Source organism: Heterocephalus glaber, unplaced genomic scaffold (assembly GCF_053883595.1).
Source record: "Heterocephalus glaber isolate CG9 unplaced genomic scaffold, H.glaber_assembly_v1.0 deba00001764, whole genome shotgun sequence".
In the NCBI taxonomy this organism is placed as follows: Eukaryota; Metazoa; Chordata; class Mammalia; order Rodentia; family Bathyergidae; genus Heterocephalus; species Heterocephalus glaber.
In genome coordinates this window covers 6,121,344-6,139,664 of record NW_028258461.1, presented here as the reverse complement: position 1 = coordinate 6,139,664, position 18,321 = coordinate 6,121,344, and the positions used below count along the sequence as shown (strand labels likewise).

General features: G+C 42.6%; 1 long non-coding RNA gene across 1 annotated transcript in view; it reads left to right on the top strand.

The window, feature by feature from the left end:
- The first annotated feature begins 1,499 nt into the window (after positions 1-1,499).
- The window catches only part of LOC147821096 (uncharacterized), a 212,488-nt gene continuing 195,666 nt past the window's right edge, over positions 1,500-18,321 (top strand). The window contains exon 1 of the long non-coding RNA XR_015447652.1: positions 1,500-1,773. This is a non-coding gene — a long non-coding RNA (uncharacterized LOC147821096). The remainder of the gene's footprint in view (positions 1,774-18,321) is intronic.

Below are 18,321 nucleotides of genomic sequence, written 5' to 3'. Positions count from 1 at the left end.
GGCTTGGTACCAAGGCCCTGGGTTCAATCCTCAGGGAAGAAATGGCGGTGGGGGGGGGTGGCTAGGAGCTCCAAGGCATATGATGATATGGCACCACAAAAGTATCATGTTGATGATACAACAGTATTCCCTTGTACTGTGGTGTAGCTCATTTCGGGGAGGGGACAGAGTTAGCTAAGCTGTGGTTCAAGGATGCACTGGAGTCCCCCTGGCCCACACCGCCGAGCTCAGTTGTAGAGACTGCTTTGGCCTACAGGGTATTAAGATGCTCTCTTTTCCATTCCTGCGGGCAACTGACAAGAATTTGACCACCTTTGCTTAAAGCGCCCTCTCGCCAACTTCACCCCCAGAACATCACTCCCTCCCCGGAGGAAAGGATGCTCTGACCAGAAGCTAGTCCCATTTCTAGAGGGCATTCCTAGCCACCAGCATCTCCCGCTTTGCCTCCCTGCCCACGTTTAGGTCCAACCCCATAACTTTCTGCAAACCCTCAAACCCGCAGCCCTGCGCAGCAGATTCCCAAATCGTCACCCTGCTGCTAGGCCCACCTGCTTGCTCCCGGGTCCTGTCTCTTTCTCCACTGCCTTCCGAACTGCCCAAGGGAGAGGACCTATAGGAAGCTGGGGTCTGAAAAATGATTTTAAAATCGTTATTAGTGCGTGATGTTGAGTTATTCCAAGGCTTCACAATTTCACACAGGTGTTCACATAGAGAAGAGCAGGAGGCCACCAGGCCTGACAACCCTCCCCGACAAGGGTGCTTGGAAACTCAGTGGATCGCCAGGCACTTCCAGGGTGCAAGGCAGGACGTCTGCCTCAGCCACAGGGGGTGCAGGATGTTGGCCGGGGGTGGGGGTGGGTAGAGCATCCTGGAGAAAATGCAGAATCTCAACTCAGCATCCAGCTAGCTCATCGCTTGCTTCTTTCTTTCCTTCTTTTTCTTCCTTCCTTCCTTCCTTTCTTTCTTTACTCTCTGTCTCCCTCCCCCTCCCTTCCTCCCTCCCTCCCTCCCTCCCTTCCTTCCTTCCTCCCTTCCTCCCTTCCTCTCTTTCTCTCTTTCTTTCTCAAAGCAAGTGGGGAGCCCTGGAATTCGATGAGTAGAATTGCTATGTCCTCCTCCTTCTCTGCAGTCATTTATCCTGATCACACTAAACTTCTGTGGTAACCCACCGTGTACTAACTAAGCTGCGCACCAAGTACCGTGTGGGAGACCCTGCCCTTTCCCGCTCCGCCTGCCTCAGAAAGTGGAGGCGGCTTGGGAAAGCTCAGGAGGACTGGGACTGTGAGCACAGGAAATCTCACCCAGCGCTCCCAGCATCTGGCTGGCTGACCCCGCGGGCGCACTGTCCTCTCGGAGGGCCCGGCCTGCTCCGGGTAGCGGCGCCCCGGCCCGCGGGGGCCACGCTCATCCCCTCCCAGGCGCGCGCTTGCCCGCGGCGGCGCCGAGCCAAGCGAGCCAGGGGCGGACGGAGTGGCGCCCGCGTGCCCGGAGCCCTGGCTGTCGCGCATCCCAGCGCCGCGATCTGAGTGTCCGGACTGCGGAGAGCCGGGGCCGCCGCTCTCCACGGAGAACCGGGCAAAGGACGCGGTCCGGGAACGGCTGACTTGCCGCTCTTGGCGGACACGGAGGATGCTTATCCTCGGGCCGGCTCGGTTCCCCGCGGGACAGCAGCCAGAAGTCGCGACGCAGGTCTGTCGGAGGCCTAGCCGCGCTGTCTTATGGGCGTCTAGGCCTCTGTCACCCCAATTCCCTTTCTTCGGAAGGCGTCACCAGGTTAGGACTTGGGGGCTTTGCTAATGTGATGTTTGTGTATTTAACACGGTCTCCCCATGTTTTTTGTTTTGTTTTGTTTTAACATATTTCCTCCCCCAGCACAGCCTAGCTTTCATTTGAAAAAGCAGCGGGAAGAACGTCCCAATAACCCTTTCTAAGGGGAAAAAACTGCCCCTTTTGTGGAATGGTTTCTTTACAAAGCCAACAACCAACCTTATTTTCTAGTTCCAATGGCTATCCTTTTATGAGTTATATTATTAAAGAAATCAGACACTAATTGTGCCGATTTAACTTGTTAATTAGTTGCAAATAAACTATTCATTACTGGTAAAATAAAATAAAACCCATGTGCCTAGATATCATTCCACATTCACATATTGTAGTGTCTGCATAGCATAGGCATACTAAATTAAGTTCCTAAAAGGTTTCTCCTCAGGATAAATAATTAAAATATATTCTACTTTAATTGACATTATAGAGGACATAAATGAACTTTTCCTTTTAAAAAGAAATAGCCATTTCTAAATAAAGCTCGCAGTCTGGAGAATGGAGGCTTCAGCCAAATGAATAGTCATTACTACCTTTTCAACAACGTGGGCCTTTTGATCAGAAAAGAAATTAGCTCTAAAAAACAGACAATGGAAGCCTGCCCTGCAATAGGAAGAAAATTAGACGGCCAAGGCTCTTCACAACACCTATTTCTATAAACCATAGAGCTCCTTGCTTTTCAATTACAGCTGTTCATTTCATATAAGGAAAAGGGAAAAACAGGCCTCTAATGTAAACTCGCTTTCACCATAAAGCCTTGCTCCTGGCTCACAGCCAGGCTGTCTACTTACTATTGTTTTTAGTCCTCTCATCAATTAGCTAATACTATATATTTTAAATGACTCTGAGGTTACTCACAGACTCCCTCCCTAGTCCCCATCCAGACAAAACCCAAGCTGGACTCCCATGAAAGAGCTACCATTCGGTACACAGACACTTAAATGTATGAAGTTTAATGTTTTTATTGTCCCTCAGAGAAAAACCATATTGAAAACCCTGCTTTTTTTTGTTTTCCTATATTTTTTGGTCCATCACTGGAAGGCCCACATGAGGTGATGACAGGGAGAGAGAGGGACATAAATGAGCAGCTTTCAGTATTGTTTCCAATTGTTCGTGCAGCTCAGCCCATCTCTAGGTAATTTTTCCGTGCCCTTTACACTATAATGGGGTATATGCATTTCTATATTTTAAAAATATGAATTTTGAAATTTGCTAGCCCCATTGGTTGGTGTCATTAGATATAATTTCATTTAAAAATACTTTCTTCACCGTTTGGATGACATTATCTTGCCTGCAAGGAAAAAACCCATCCTGCTTCAGTTGTGTGCTACAAAATAAAACCTTTCAGCATACATGAAGTGGTAACATGCGAAACCTATTCATTAATAATACCAGTGAGTCCTAGCAAGCCTTTTAATGTATGGTCTAGATACATCACCTGAGAGTTATGGCCTAGAAAGGCTTTACTTCCTTTGAAAGAAAATACTTACTTGATCTTTATAAATCACTGTGTACATTCCCTGAAGAGGTAAACAGTAGTGCAATCCAATAGAGTTGTTTGGGGGTTCTTAGTGTTTGTGATTGTGCTAAGAAAATGACTTTTTAAAAACAGTTTTTAAGGGCTAGGGATTTAGCTCAGTGGCACTGGGCCTGCCTCACAAGCGCAAGGTCCTGAGTTTCATCCTCCGTACCAAAAACACAAAAACAACAACAAAAAAACCCCAGTTTGAACAGTTTGGTTCTTTTTTTTTTTTTGGTACGGGGGAGCGAACTGCTTTGGAGGCAGGCGGCAGCGGAACAAATCCCGGGCCCCCCAAAAAGTTTTTGAAATACAGTTAAGATAGTTGATTCACAAATTAAGGAGATATTTTTACATAACTATAAAGTCATTTAAATAAAACAGCACAGTAGCCATGAACTTGTCCCTGAGGGGTATCATTCTCTATCCTTAAAGACAACTTTAAAGAGAGATAGCTGGCTAACTTAGAAGGGATGGGCACAGTAGAGCCACTAGGATGGCTATTCAATGCATTTCTAAAGAACAACCACAAAAAGTTGCTACCATAGTGCCTCTTTTGCTCCTGTTATGGTCTGGATCTTAAATATCTAAAAGGTCATGTGTTAAGGGCTTGGTCCCCAGGATAGGGCTAGTGGGAGGTGCTGGAACTTTTAGGAGGTGGAGCCTACTTGGCAGAAGTGAGGTTATTTGGTGAACTATTGAACACAGTTCAAGGGGATAATGAGACTCTGCCCCCTCCTCTTTCCCTCTGTCTACTTTCTGGCTGCCATGAAATGAGCAGCTTTGCTCTGGTACGTACTCCTTACTAGTCTCACCACAGGCCCAAAGTGATGGGGCCAAGTGACTATGGACTAAAACCTCTGGAACCATGAGCCAAAATAAATCTTTCTTCCCTTCAAGTTGTTTTTCTTCCGTATTTTGTCATTGGAATGTTGACTAAGAGAGCTCCTCTTTTCAATATGCATTCCTCGTTGAGGATAGATGTTTCCATATGATGGCTTCTGCTATATTTTTGATATCAAGGAAACTGGTTGTTTGTTTTTTGCTTTTGAGCACTAGCTTCTTTGTTGCTTTGTTCAAATGGATGTCAGAACACAGTTCCTAAAAGCATTTTGGCAAAGAGTATAGAGCTGCTGTACCTGATTTCCTTGGCAACTGGAAGAAGGGAATCTTCCTTGACAAACAAATCCCTTTACTCTCCCTATCATCAGGCTTCTATAATAGAGAATGTTATCTTATCAGTATGCAAAGGTAAGACTGTTCCTCCTGTCTACTGCATATGATGGTGCCTATTTTCACAGAGAGAGAAGGAGTTCCACAAAGAGCTGAGGGAAAATTGGCACCTTCCCTAGGTGAGATTTGGTAGCAGGTGTTGGCAGTGTGTGGTCTCCAGTCGTACCTTTGTCCAAACCAAGAGCTGCTTAAGTATTTCAGTGAGTTTCATCTCATATATTGCAGAGCTTATGTTCGTTTTGGAAGGAATCAAATATATGATATAGTGGGCAACTGAATTGGAGCTGAGGGGAATAGTGAAACTGTTGGCAGAGACCTGAGCTTTAAGTGCAGCTTTAGAAGCGGACTGCATCTTCAAGAGAGGAGTAGAAAGCTGTTTTTTAGGATGTCAACCCAAAATAGAGACTCAGTGTGTCCATTTATTGTGTGTGTGTGTGTGTGTATGTGTGTGTGTGTGGTACTTGGGACTGAAACCAGGGACTTTGTACTGAGCTATATGCCCAGCTTTTTTTAAAAAAAATTGTTTTTGAGACAGGGTCTTGGTAAGTTGCCTACCTTGAGCTTGTACTTATAACCCTTCTGCTTCAGCTTCCTGAGTAGCTGGGATTACAGGCATGGGCCACCACCCCTAGCTGTTTCCTTTTTAAAATCAGGAAAATGAAAGGATCCTAATGCTTGAGAAGAAATGTCCCAGGGCAGAATCCTTGTTCTGAAGCTCTGGCTTGCACCAGTAGATCTTGGTTTAGATCTCAGTGAATAAGAGCAGAGGCACTAAGGTCACAGGGAGGTAGGCAAGGTCTTTAAGTAACTGACACATTTTATGGAGGGTCTACTATAGGCTGGCACTCTTCAAGACCTTGGGTTATGACAGTGAATTAAGCAAAGTCCTAATACTCATTGAACTTACATTCTAGTGGGGAACAAGAACAATAAACATAAAGGAAGGAATAAATGATATGTGTCTGAAAGTAATAAGTGCTAGAAAGACAAAGCAGAATACAGGCCTTGAGAGTAATGTGAGTTGATGTTTTAGAGTGCTGAGGAAAGGCCTCTGTGGGAGATGATACTCAGGCATAAATGTAAAATGGATAGGCACTCACATGATGACATCTATCATCATCATCATCATTAGTTGCCAGTGAATTTTTCCTCTCCAACCCAGCCCTAGAATGCTGAAGTTGTGACAGGAAGGAGAGGGTGAGTCTCCAGATCAGGGCTAGGATTACTAAGGCAGTTAGTGTGAGACACTTAGGGTCATGCAAGTGCAACTCTGGGTTAAATAAGAATATCTTCTTATCATTATAATGAAATTCGTTGTGCTTTAACTGTTAAGAGGACAGAACTTAGGGTTTGAATATGTTAAGACATTCCCTGGTCTCCTGGTCAAGAATATGGCCGAGTATTTGCTGGTACTTTGTTTCAAATATTTCAATACAGGCTCTTCCATGACACTGGCAACGTGCCTCTTCAAGTTTTGTGTCCTAGGTGCCTGTCCTGACTGCCTTAGCCTCAGCTATGCTCTAAACAGGCATTTTATTAGCTTCCAGTAAATCACTAAGAGTTAAAATTCAGAGCCTAATTTATCTCTAACTCCAAACTTGGTGTTTATTATGCATCTTCACTTTAGGGAAGTTGTGGCGTAGAAAAACAAACATGGTGGCAATGGGTTGGTCCACTAAACCTGAATTTGAACTTGAGTTGAAGCACTTACTATATGGATGTTTATTAATCTCCCTGAACTTTAGTTTTTCTCATCAGAAAGAGGTAGGTAGTCAAGTCTTATTCACTGGATTAGGATGGAGATTCAAGATGGTGCAGCTGAAGGCACCCCTCTCTGCTTAGGGTAGAGCAAACTCAATTGATGGTTGTCCTTGTTGTTCAAGCTGGGCATAATAGTGTATACCTATGCAGCAGTTAGGGTGGAGTGTCAACTTGGTTGGCTTTAGAATCTGCCCCAGGGATTGGTGGAGCATACTTCTAGATGTGTCCCTGGGTCATGGAGGTCATGGTAGCCTTGGGGTATGTGTCTGGTGTCTGGCTTCATTCTCTCTGGCACTCTTCCCCTGCCCTGCTTTCTGGCTACCATGAACTAAGCAAGCACCTTTGCTCCACTCTTCCTTCCCACCTTGATGTTCCTGCCTTGGAGCCAGCCAAACATGGGCTGAAAAACCTCTGAAATTGCGAGCAAATTAAAGCTCTCCTTTAAGTTGTGGGGTTGGGTATTGTATCTACACGATGAGAAAGCTGACCAATATAGCAATACAGCTTGTAATCCCAGCACTCCAAAAGCTGAATTATAAGAATCACTTAGAGTTCCTCTTTCCCCACAGATACCTCAAAGAACTAGGACTGGAAGTCCCATTTGACCTTGATATTCCACTGCTGGGGATCTTCCCCAAAGAATTAAAAGAATCATACCACAGTGACATATGTGCACCCATGTTCATAGCAGCACAGTTTGTGATAGCTAAAACTTGGAAACAGCCCAAATGCCCATCAACTGGAGACTGGATAAAGAAAATGCGTTTGATTTTTTTTATAAAATGGAGTACTACTCAGCCATCAAAAATGAGAAATTAGACATTTATAGCTAAGTGGATGCACATTGAGGTGATACTCTTAAGTGAAATAAATAGGACACACATGTATAAATACAGAATAGTTTCTCTGGTGTGAGAAACTGAAAGTGTAAATAAGGACTAAAATGTATAATAGGCAATGTGAAATAGGAAGAAAAGGGGCAAAGGGGAAGGAAGTGGGAGGGGTAGGGGAAAGGATAGAAGGGAATGGGATTAATAGGAGAAAATGGAAAAATAGGAACAAAATCTTTGTAAATAGGGAGGAATGGAGGGGTTGAAGGGAGGGCTGAGCAAGGGTGAAAAATAAGAACAAGAGAGATTATGTAAAGGTGCAAATTTCCAATGATGAATGTTATTATATTGTATACCTAAAATGTACCAATGATTAGAATGAATAATCCATAATGCAAAATAGGAAGAAAGGTCCAAAGGGGTAGGGGTAGTGGGAGGGGCAGGGGTAGTGGGAGGGGCAGGGGAAAGGAAAGAAGGGAAAGGACAAATGCTGAGAAATGGAAAAAATGGAAATAAAGTCTTTGTAAATAGGGAAGGGTGGAGGGGGTGAATGGAGGGCTAGGAATGGGGAAAAAATAAGAACCAAGATGCATTATGTAAAGGTACAATTCCCAATGAGAAATGTAATTGTGTTGTATACCTAAAATGTACCAATAAAAGAATTTAACAAAAAAAAAAAAAGAACTTTCCCTCATCAAAAAAATAAATAAAAAATAATCACTTAGAGTTCAAGGCCAGCCTGGACAGCATAGAAAGACCTTGATTTTTTTTAAAAAGCCTTGTTTTCCAACTGAGCTTTCTTATGGTCCAAATAGGATTGAACTTTTTTTTTTTTTTTTTTTTTTTTAGTATGGAGAAAATTAGACTGTGTTTCACTTTCCTTACCCCTTACAGGGCTAGCACAGATGTTTATGAATCATAGTATTTGATGAATCCTCTTTGAATGGAATTAAAAAGTGAACCAGTCATTCCATGGCCTCAGTTTTACACTGCATTCTCCTCCATTCAGCACAGTCAATTGAAATTGTTTCTTTGAAGGCTTTCTGGAGAGCACTCATTGAGATGAGGTGTTTTTTGTTTGTGATAGAGGAGCTTCTTATGTTTAATTCTGACATAAAATATCTTTATAATAGAGACATGCCTGCAGTTGAAAACATACAATTAATGGAATATAGATCTTATGTACTTTAATTTTACTTAAAATGTAAGGTTGAATTTTTTCAGAGCTCAATAGAAAGTTTTATGGTTTTTTTTTTTTTTTTTTTTTTTGCAGCTTGCATCAGGAGTCTGGTTGAATTACGAAAGAAGTCTTTTTCAAATTTCATAGCTTTTATATTTTCTCTAAGGCCTCAGAAATAGGCACAACTGACCAAGTGGAATGAAAAAAAAATAGTACTAATCACTAGCAGAGATTCAAGTCTTATCATTCCTACAGTGGCTTCTAAAAAGACTCAGAGTATTACAAAAATCATTTTTAAATAAGAGAGACTTCAGTTCAGGTTAAGAACAACTGTGGAGTTTGTCTGTGCCATTGCATTTGAAGAAAGAGAACTAGCCTGAAACTTTTACTCCTCTTTAGAATTCTTGTCGAAAGTATAGGTAGGGCTTGGATGGATAAAAATGAACCACAGGGTCAGGGATTTAGCTCAGTGGTTCCGGCGGCCTGTCTCCAAAGCGCAAGGTCCTGAGTTCAATCCCCGGTACCAAAAAAACAAAACAAAACAAAACTGTGATTAAACTATACATTTTGGCCAGGGATTTAGCTCAATGGTTTCACTGCCTGCTGCACAAGTGCAAGGACCCGAGTTCGATCCCTGGTACCAAAAAAAAAAAAAAAAAGCACAGAAAAATGGTTATGAGCCCAAATCTGGGTTGGAATTCTACCCTGCTACTTAATAGAAGTTACTTAACTTCTCTGAGCTTCACTATCATCTATAGAGATGAGAATTGAGCCAGCTGTGGTGGTGCACATTCATAATCCTGGACACTTTAGAGCCTGAGGCAGAATTGGAAGTTCAAGGCCATCCTTGGCAACTTAACGAGACCCTGTCCCCAAATAAAATTTTTAAAAAGGCCTGGAGATGTAGCTCAGTGGTAGAGCACTCGCGCAGCATGTACATATAAGGCCCCAGGTCTGACCCTTAGCACTGGAAAGAAAAAAAAAAAAGGATGGAAATTGATTATATGCCTTAAAGTAATGATTATATGCCTTAAAGTAGAAAATAAATGAAATTATATAAATAAAGTATTGAACTTAATGTGTGGTACATGCTCATAGGACTCAGTAAATGGTCATCGTCATTATCACCAAAGCAGTCTTGTAAGTGTAGCATAGACGAGGCTGATTTATTTATATTTTAACAAAAAAGAAAATAGAGTCAAGAACATTAAGTGTCTTGTCTAAAATGGTGGGTCTTATTGTTTGCAAAGTCAAAGCAGAAAGAACCCTTCCTGACTCCTTATTCAGTTGTCTTTCCACCAAATTATAGTTTGTTTAAACGTTGGTAATAAGTGCATTTATTAGCAAGTTGCACATTCTACAGTGTTATTAAGAATATACCATATTAAGACGCATGTCATGCCTGGCCTGGTGCCACATGCCTGTAATCCTAGTACTTGGGAGGTTGAAGCAAGAGGATCAAGAGTGAACAGTGACAAATAGCAGAGGGAGCACAATGAGGGACTCTGCATTTCTAGGTTGTTGGTTCATAAGGAGGCCTGAGAGAGACATTGCCAGGTCTTAAGGTGTGCTAATTAGAAACATTGAAGTCCACACTGAGTCAGGTTGAAGAGTAAGTAGGTAAACAAATACTCCAGTGTGAACTTCTCAGACAGCGCACAGTGATCTCTCATAGTCATGCTTATTTCCTTTTTTTCTTAGAAGTCAAAAGAATCTTGCATTTGGTTGATCAGCTGGGCCAGCTGGGCCTCACATTGAAGGTCATAGCAAAGGAGTCTGATGACCCAGCATCCAATTTGCTGGCAGTGCCTTCTCATTCTTCCCTTTTGTTGCCATTTTTAGTACTAAGTAAGCCCAAGGAAAGCCTTGGTCCTTGATATTTTTCAGAAACGGCCAGTCTTCTAGTTGTACTAGTGTGAGTTGTCAGCTCTTACCTCTGGCAGCAAATCCTGGTAGAATCTGAACCAAGCTAAAAGACTTTAGTTCCTTTCCACAAGAGAACATGTCTCAGTCTGCAACAGGCTGGCCCAGGAGGAAAGGCTCTGGGGTTAGAAGTGGAGAGAGGCCAAAAGGCACTGCAGTCCGGGTGCACCAGCTACATGCACTGCATTCTTTTTTTTTTTTTTTTTTTGGTACCGGAGATCGAACTCGGGTCCTTGTGCTTGCGTAGCAGGCGGCAAAACCACTGAGCTAAATCCCTGGCCCCAACATGCACTGCATTCTAGGTGAGCTTTCTGGGAATTTCTTGAGGTAATAGATGTCTTGCTAATATTTTCTCCCCCACCCTTTTGCTGGTGTCCTGGCCACCCTACTGATTTTATCCACAGAGGTACTGGGGAGGCAGGAAGGGGGCACAGATGCCCCATGTTCCCCTTGCTGAGGTGTGTGCCTTGGCATAGGCTTGCATTTGTGTGGAAGAAGGAGATCACAAAGACATTCTTCACTCACCACGCCATCTACCCAAGGGATGGGATGCACCCAAAGCAGCACCTTCTTATAGTTTGCACACAGTCCTATGACCTATTTGGTGGCACCAATGCTTTGGATCCCAGAATGAGCAAAATAGTGGATATCTATGTGCATTAGAGCTTCTTGAACCTTGTGCTGCCGTCCTGGATCTGCCTCACACTTCCAGCTATAACCAAGGAGGGGACTCCAAAGGACTGACACAAATTCTTTGCTGCCAAGGGAAGGGATACAAAAATTGGAGATTAGAATTAGGAAGACATCCTGTAGTAACATCTCTAATCTGAAGCATTTTTCTCCTCTGCCTTTCACAGAACATCTCCCTCACTCTCTCTCTCTCTTTTTTTTTTTATTTTTGGTTTTGCTTTTGGTACCTGGTATTGAGCTCGGGGCCCTGCACTTGTGAGGCAGGCAGCGGAACCACTGAGCTAAATCCCCGGCCCTCTCCTCTGCCTTTATATTAATTCTCAGTATCAGGAGCAAGCCCTGATGAAATTGGGTTCAGAGTTCTACTTAAAATGTCATTTAAATTATATGAATCTTAGTTTCAGAGCTGTAAACTGCAGCTCTTGGTGGGGGATACAGCTCTTAGCTTGAATGTCTAGTATCATACTGTAGAAGATCACGCACATGTGTTTGAGTTTCTGTAGATTTTTTGGAATAAATGCTTGTCAATTTATTGTGCGCCCTTCGATCAACCTCTAGAGTCTTCGAATGATTGTCTTTCCTAATTTTAATGGACTTCAGAGATGCCTGTCCAGAAGAGAGGCTTTATCAATCCAGGCCCAGAGTCACCACATCACTTTGAAGGGTTTTAGGCAGGGTGTCATGGTCAGATTTGTGGATTAGAATGCTCATTCTAGCCAAGGAGTGTGTCTGTCAGGGTGAGTGTGAATACTGGATAAAATAGTGTATGTGAAGACCCTTGATATATAACTAGGTATAGTCTGGGAGTCAGTAAACACTCATTGTTTGATTGTTAAATTGGTTGTTTCTTATCAGCTCAAATGCAACCTAATGAGAATCACTTTCTAGCCAGGTGTCATGGTGTGGTACATGCCTGTAATCTCAGCTACTCTGAAGGTTGAGGCAGAAGAAGTACAAGTTTAAGGCCAGGCTGGGCAATTTATTGAGATCTGTCTCAACTGAAAGAAGGGGCGGGGGGGGGGGCGCGGGGTGTAACCCATTATTAGAACACTTGCCTAGTGAGTGTAAGGCCCTGGGTTTAATCCCTAGTACCACAAAAGAAAAAAAAATCATGTTCTGTCCCTGGATGTAATTGTAGAATGCAGATGATTTTTCTAATTTCTTAGTTCATTCATTTATTCATCCATTTGTTCACCATGATCTTTTGTTTTCTCCATTCTCTCAGTGTCCCTCAATCCAGATAACTTGGTTTTGCTCCAGTCTATTTTATAGGGATTTAATATATTTCACTTGACATAATTTCCATATGATTTTGGAGATTCAATTCAATTTTTAGAATTCTCTGGAAAGAGACATTTATAATGGGTAGTCCGCAGGAAGAAATCTGTAAATGAGAAGGGAGGCTCTGTCTTAACGTGTTTTTGTGGTTGCTTTTTGCTCTCATTTTGGTAAGTTACCCCTTACTTTTTTTTTTTTATGGTACCAGGGATCGAACTCTGGACCTTGCGCTTTTGAGGCAGGCGGCAGAACCACTGAGCTAAATCCCTGGGCCTATTACCCCGTACTTTTGAGGACCACAGGACAGTTGACAAAGGAAAGCATAGTCAAGTTTCAGGTAGAGATTAGACCTATGATTTGACGTCAAGGAACTTCCATTCTGGCAGGAAAGGAATGGTTGATTGCTCAGCCATTTTTACATGCATTAAGTCAAGAAGCCAGGCTGAGGTTAGTCTTGGAAAGTGCTTTTTATCAGTTACTTTGTCCTGGGCAGTGAGGGAAGACAGATGCTGCTCTCCAGTAACTCATTCCATTACCTGAGACACATTAGCCCTCAGGACATTTGCAAAGGTGTAGGTGCTGTGGTAGTAGAGATGAGAGCAAGCCATTTTGTCTGGGTTGATCCAGAAAGGATTCTTGGAGAAGGCAGGCTCTAGTTGTGAGCTGTACTTTATAAGCCTTGGAAGGTAAGGATCCCAGGCAAAGAAGCAGCTAGCACCATGGCACAGGGGTAGGCTGGTGCAAAGAGTTCTTTGGACGTGGTGAAATCGGCTGCAGCTGTGTAAGGTGGACTTTGAGGCTAAATTGTCAAGGATATAGAAGGCCAAGTTGGAGACCTTGGCTTTATTGTTTGTGCGATGAGGAGCCAGCAAACTTCCTAGTATGCCATAGAATTTACATACAGTGTATCAATAATTTTTGAACAGGAGCATGATCATTACAGTGATTTTTTAAATTAGTCGTTCATTATAATGAAGAAATTTAGGGGCCTTTGCAATTTTTCTAAGATATTACGCCCAAAAAGAAAATGTCTTGGTAATTATGCACAAGCAGGGCAAGGTGAGGTGCTGCACCAGAAAGCCAGAGTCATGGCTTTCCCTCTGGGAGCCTCTCTGTGAACATCTGTTTAAGGAGGGATACCCATTGCCTTCTCCAATGGTTATGTTAATCAAGTGACAGGACAGAAAAAGCTTTTCATCTATAAACTGCAAAATGCCATCTATAAGTGGAGAGTTGTTTTTTTAAGAACATGAAATTGAAATCATATTCCCAAGGAGAGACTCCTACAGGCATTTCAGCTTACGTAGCCTAAGGCCAGTGGGGAGTTGGAAGAGGCGTAGGGGATTTCTTCCCACTTTGACTTCCCATCCAAAGCCTCATCACAGTTTGTAATTTTGTAGTCCCTCACCATCAATCCCACTTTATCATTTTCCACAGAGCTAGGAGCCTGTGAGCTGAACTGTATTCTCCACCTAACCAATGAGTTGTAGAACCTTCATTCATTCATATAGTCCATCCGTGTTTACTGAGTACCTACTATTTGCTAAACAAGCTTCTATGCACTTGGAATACATTAGGGAACAAAACAAAGATCCTTGCTCTTGTGGCGCTTATACTCCATTTGTCTGGAGACAAGCAATAAACAGGTAAACAATAAGGTTAAGACATGTGCATCATAAGATAGGTGTTATGGAAAAAATAGGGCAGGGGAAGGGGCTTGGGCCTGCTGCATATGGGAGCAGTTTTCAACTTAAATGAAAAACACCAAGATTATGTGAAAGGGCTCTGTAAATACAGAAGCCTTAAGCAAATATTAGAGATAATACCTTGTAGCCGGGGTTGAAAACTGCCAAAGTTGTCTGCATGCTTTCATAGGACCACCCTGCTTTAAGGGACTTCTTTCACTCATTCATACAGTCAATCAATATTTATTGAGTTCCTGCCTGGTTGAATGAATAAATGCTGATGACAATAATGATGGCTATTATTATGGAGTGCCTACTAAAGCACTATTTATATATGTAGTCCCCTCTAATACTTATAACAACTCAGTAATATAGACATATGTCCCCAAGTGAGCAACATTCTACAGTATAGACAACGAGTGTGATTAAGGAAACCTTTCTTCATTCTGAAAAGCAAATGTGGGAAGAAATGGCTTTGATGAAGATTACTGATATCTTTTAGCTTAGCAGGGTCAGCTGCTTAGCACGTTCTGGCAGTGACCCCCCTCTTTCTGTTGCCTTTCGCGCCATTGTTTTGTCTCAAGTCTCTGATGGACTCCAGATGTTGCAATTCTAAAGCTCTCTTGCCATCTGCTGAGAGAGGCACATTGCTTGGTTGGTGGCCAGGTCTTATCATATATAATTGAGAAGCTCCTGTACTAAACTTCTCAATTTGGTAAGGTGACGCTGTGTGTTCCCTCACTACAGAGGAACAATTCTAAGGAAAATGTGATTAGCTACTGAGTCTAATGTGTGTCCAGGTTGGAAGCATTAAGAAAAGAAGGTCCGGGGCTGGGGATTTAGCTCAGTGGTTTTGCTGCCTGCCCCGCAAGCACAAGGACCCGAGTTCGATCCCTGGTACCAAAAAAAAAAAAAAAAAAAAAACAACAAAAGAAAGAAAGGAAGGCCCTAACTTTCAGAGTGGTGGCAGGTGACTAACTAGCTAAGAGGAATTGAGAAAGGGACTTGGAAAGGTAGAATTGTTAACCAAGTAAAAAGACAGATGAACTGTCCTGGTCACACTTTCAGGCCAGGCTGGCCTCAGCTGCGTTTAAAGAATGATCTAGTACACCTGCCTTCCCTTCCTCCATCCCCTCATCCTTTCTCTCCTCTCAGCTTCCTCCCTCTGCTTTCTTTCCATTCCTTTTTCCTTTGGTCCTTCCCTTCCCCCACCCTTCTTCTTTCCATTTTTCTACCTCCAGGGTTGCAGCCCAGTAAGTATTGGGCTCTCCCTGAAGTGGATATCTAGCCAGAGGGGCCATTGCTTCCTGTTGGAGAAAACAAAAATAAGAGGAGTTTACTGAGCAACTTGCCCCTCCTGTTTCCATTGATACACCCAGACTCTCTCTGGAGTGTTCATTTTCTCTTCCCTTCCTTCACATTGCTTTTCAATTCAATTCAATTTAGTTCACACTATTTATCAGATAGTATGGTAGTTTCTGGAAATAGGAAAATAAGGGAGACAGGAGAAATTCTTGAGCGTAGCCGGAAGACTCTTTGGAAAGGCAGCAGAGAATGCCTTTCCACACAAGAGCCGCCCTGATTGTCTCTTATTGTTGGGATTTTTGTAGAAGCTTTGGGTTCAGGTGGTGGGGCAAAGAGATCCCACTGCAAAATAAACCGAAACAATTGTTTGGATACCAGTGTTTAAATGTAAGACTTACTGTGTTAAGTGATACAAAAACATTCTAAAGAAAAGAAACACCCTATCTTCTTGTTTGGCGAAAGTTAGTTTCTCTGCTAAGGCCAGGCCGTTCTGTCTACACTTTTCAGGGAGCTTTAGGTAAGTGAGTGGGTGCCCTCCTACCTGTTTCCCACCCACCTTACCAAGGGCACACCCCCACACTAATTAATTCCAAGGTCTTCGCACTGAGGGGGAGGCAACCTTTAGTGAACCTACAAGCCTTGAGCTCCGGAAGAGGGGTTGCACTGTTCCTGGGTGGGGCTAGTGGCTCTTTCTTCAGTACAGGCAGAGCATTCCGAACTGACCTCCCTGAGCGCCTTGGCCACTGTGTGATGCCATGACCTGCTTCTGGAGGATGTGAGCTTTTTAATGGCATGGCCTGCCTGTGCCCTAGGTGCCTAACAGTGGGCCCTGCCCAGAGCAGGTGCTTCTTTAAGAAAAGAAGAAGTGAGAGGAGAGAGCAGAGAGCGTGAAGGGAGGGTGTAGTGGAAAGTCTGGACCACAGAGGGCCACCCCCTTCCCCGTACAATGCCTAGGAGGTCATCTGGACCCGAGGAGCTGATGAATTCTGCAGGAAAGCTGTTCTCACTTCCTGGAATCCAGCCTTTTTCTATTGCTAGGCCTGAGCTACCAAGGGGCATCTTGTCTTTGAGAGTTTCTCCTCTGTAAAATGGGGACTCTTAATCCAGAAGCTGAAAAGGAGTAATGATATTTCTGTTTCTAGGAAGTTGTCACTTGACCCAAAGAGTTTGAGTAGATACTTTAGGGAAAGGTCAGAGCTCGGGTGGAAGGCTGTGTACAAGGTCCCTTCCCTTGTGAGTTTATCTGTCGACCCTCTGTCTAGTACCCTGCCTCTATCTCCTACTGTAAGACAGGTCATGTGGAATGATGTTACCTTCAAGATGCTCACCTTACTACTTAAGAGTCAGGTCTCAGGTTTGAATCTTCGTTTTCATGCTGACAAGGACAAATCTTTTCAATTTTAAGCAACCAGGGTTCTCTGACACAGATGAAGTTTCTTTTTCTAAGTCTGATTGGTATTGATATTTTAGTTACTAACATGTTTAACATGTTGAATTATTTTGGTTTGGCCACCTTGACAATAATTTCTGATTCCTTATCCAATGAATTACTGGTTTCCTCCCACTGAAAGGGAAAGTCAAATTTTTGCAAACTTTGAATTTATGCAAAAATGCATACCCATCCCCCAGAAAATATCTCCATTAACATATGTTAATGTATGTTAAATCAATCTGTTGACATGTAAATTCTAGTTTACACAGCCCAGGTTTCACCTGCCCCACTTGACACTGTGAGAAGTAGTGAGAAGAGCTGACAGAATTCCAGCCAGCAATGGATCTGTTGGATGACTGAGGCACTGAGGCTTCTGCCTAACTAAAAAGTGCTTGCTTAATAAGGAAAATTCATTCAGCCTAGTTTCCATAACGTATTTTGCAATTGAGTTTTATGAGCTATATTTATCATCTGAGCTTCCAGAGAGCTACAAGGAAAATCACAAAGGATATAACTTTAGAAGTGAAAATAATGACAAGCCCATTTTGATAGTTCATGCACAACATACATGCTAGGATCCAAAAATAGTATGTTATCTCTGTTATTTTCATTCATTTTTATTTCATGTGTTATCAAAATTAGGCAAGAAACTGGCTTGGAGGGAAATGCATTTGAGCATCTGCCTGTTTGTTGAGTTGGCCCTGAATCCACTCTCTACTGGAGTTGTTGGGTAGTGGAAACTACATTTCAGATGCACTGTCAATCTACCAGAGATTGACTTGTCTGAACAAGACAGTTTGTTTGCCTTTGCTGTCATCAAATTAAACTACTCTCTTCTGACTCTTCAACTTGTCTTAAATGTTTGATTAAATACTGGGAGAATTGTCAATATCGCTCAACTTCTAAGTCACTAAACATCCTAATCCTTTACATTCCTTGGAGCCAAGGCTATTTTCCTTAGGATTCTCTGGAGCAGTTGGAGAGTTGTGACAGATGCCATGAGGGTTAGGGACTCTACTTTGGCCTTGCAGTCTGCTGATTATTCTCTGAGAGAAAGGTCCAGGAGTTTGTATAGAGATTTACAACACACTTATGACTGAATGAAAAGTAAGCTTAGCGTAATAAATCCTGAAGTAGATGGAACCTTAGTTACATCAGAACAATTCCAGTTGAACCCCATGTGCTTAGACCTGCTTCCCTTACATACACAGGCCAGGGAAAAACTTCTGTCATCTTCAGTAGAGATCTCAGTTGTTGAAATTAGAGAAATTAATGTATTCTCTTGAGCCCAAACACCTGTTCATCCTGTATCCCCTACCACGAATAATCAGTTCTTCTCGTGATTATGATAGGCCTGTTGAGAAAATTGCCCATCTTCTTATTATAATTTTTATGCATACTCAAAATGAATATTTAAACTGTGATTTGTCAAGAGCTGTGTCCAGTTGTTAGTTTTGCACAATGGTATATGAGTAGGGCATACGCAAAGGTGGGTTTCAATATAAAAATAAAATGTTTGGGATTTCCCCATTTCATCCCAATAAAATACCAAGAGCCACATCTACCCTATTTCCCTCCTTTTTCTAATGCTCCTGGTCAGAAATATATGCTCAAAAGGAAGATAATTATCATAAGGCATTTATATGATTACACATTACTCAATT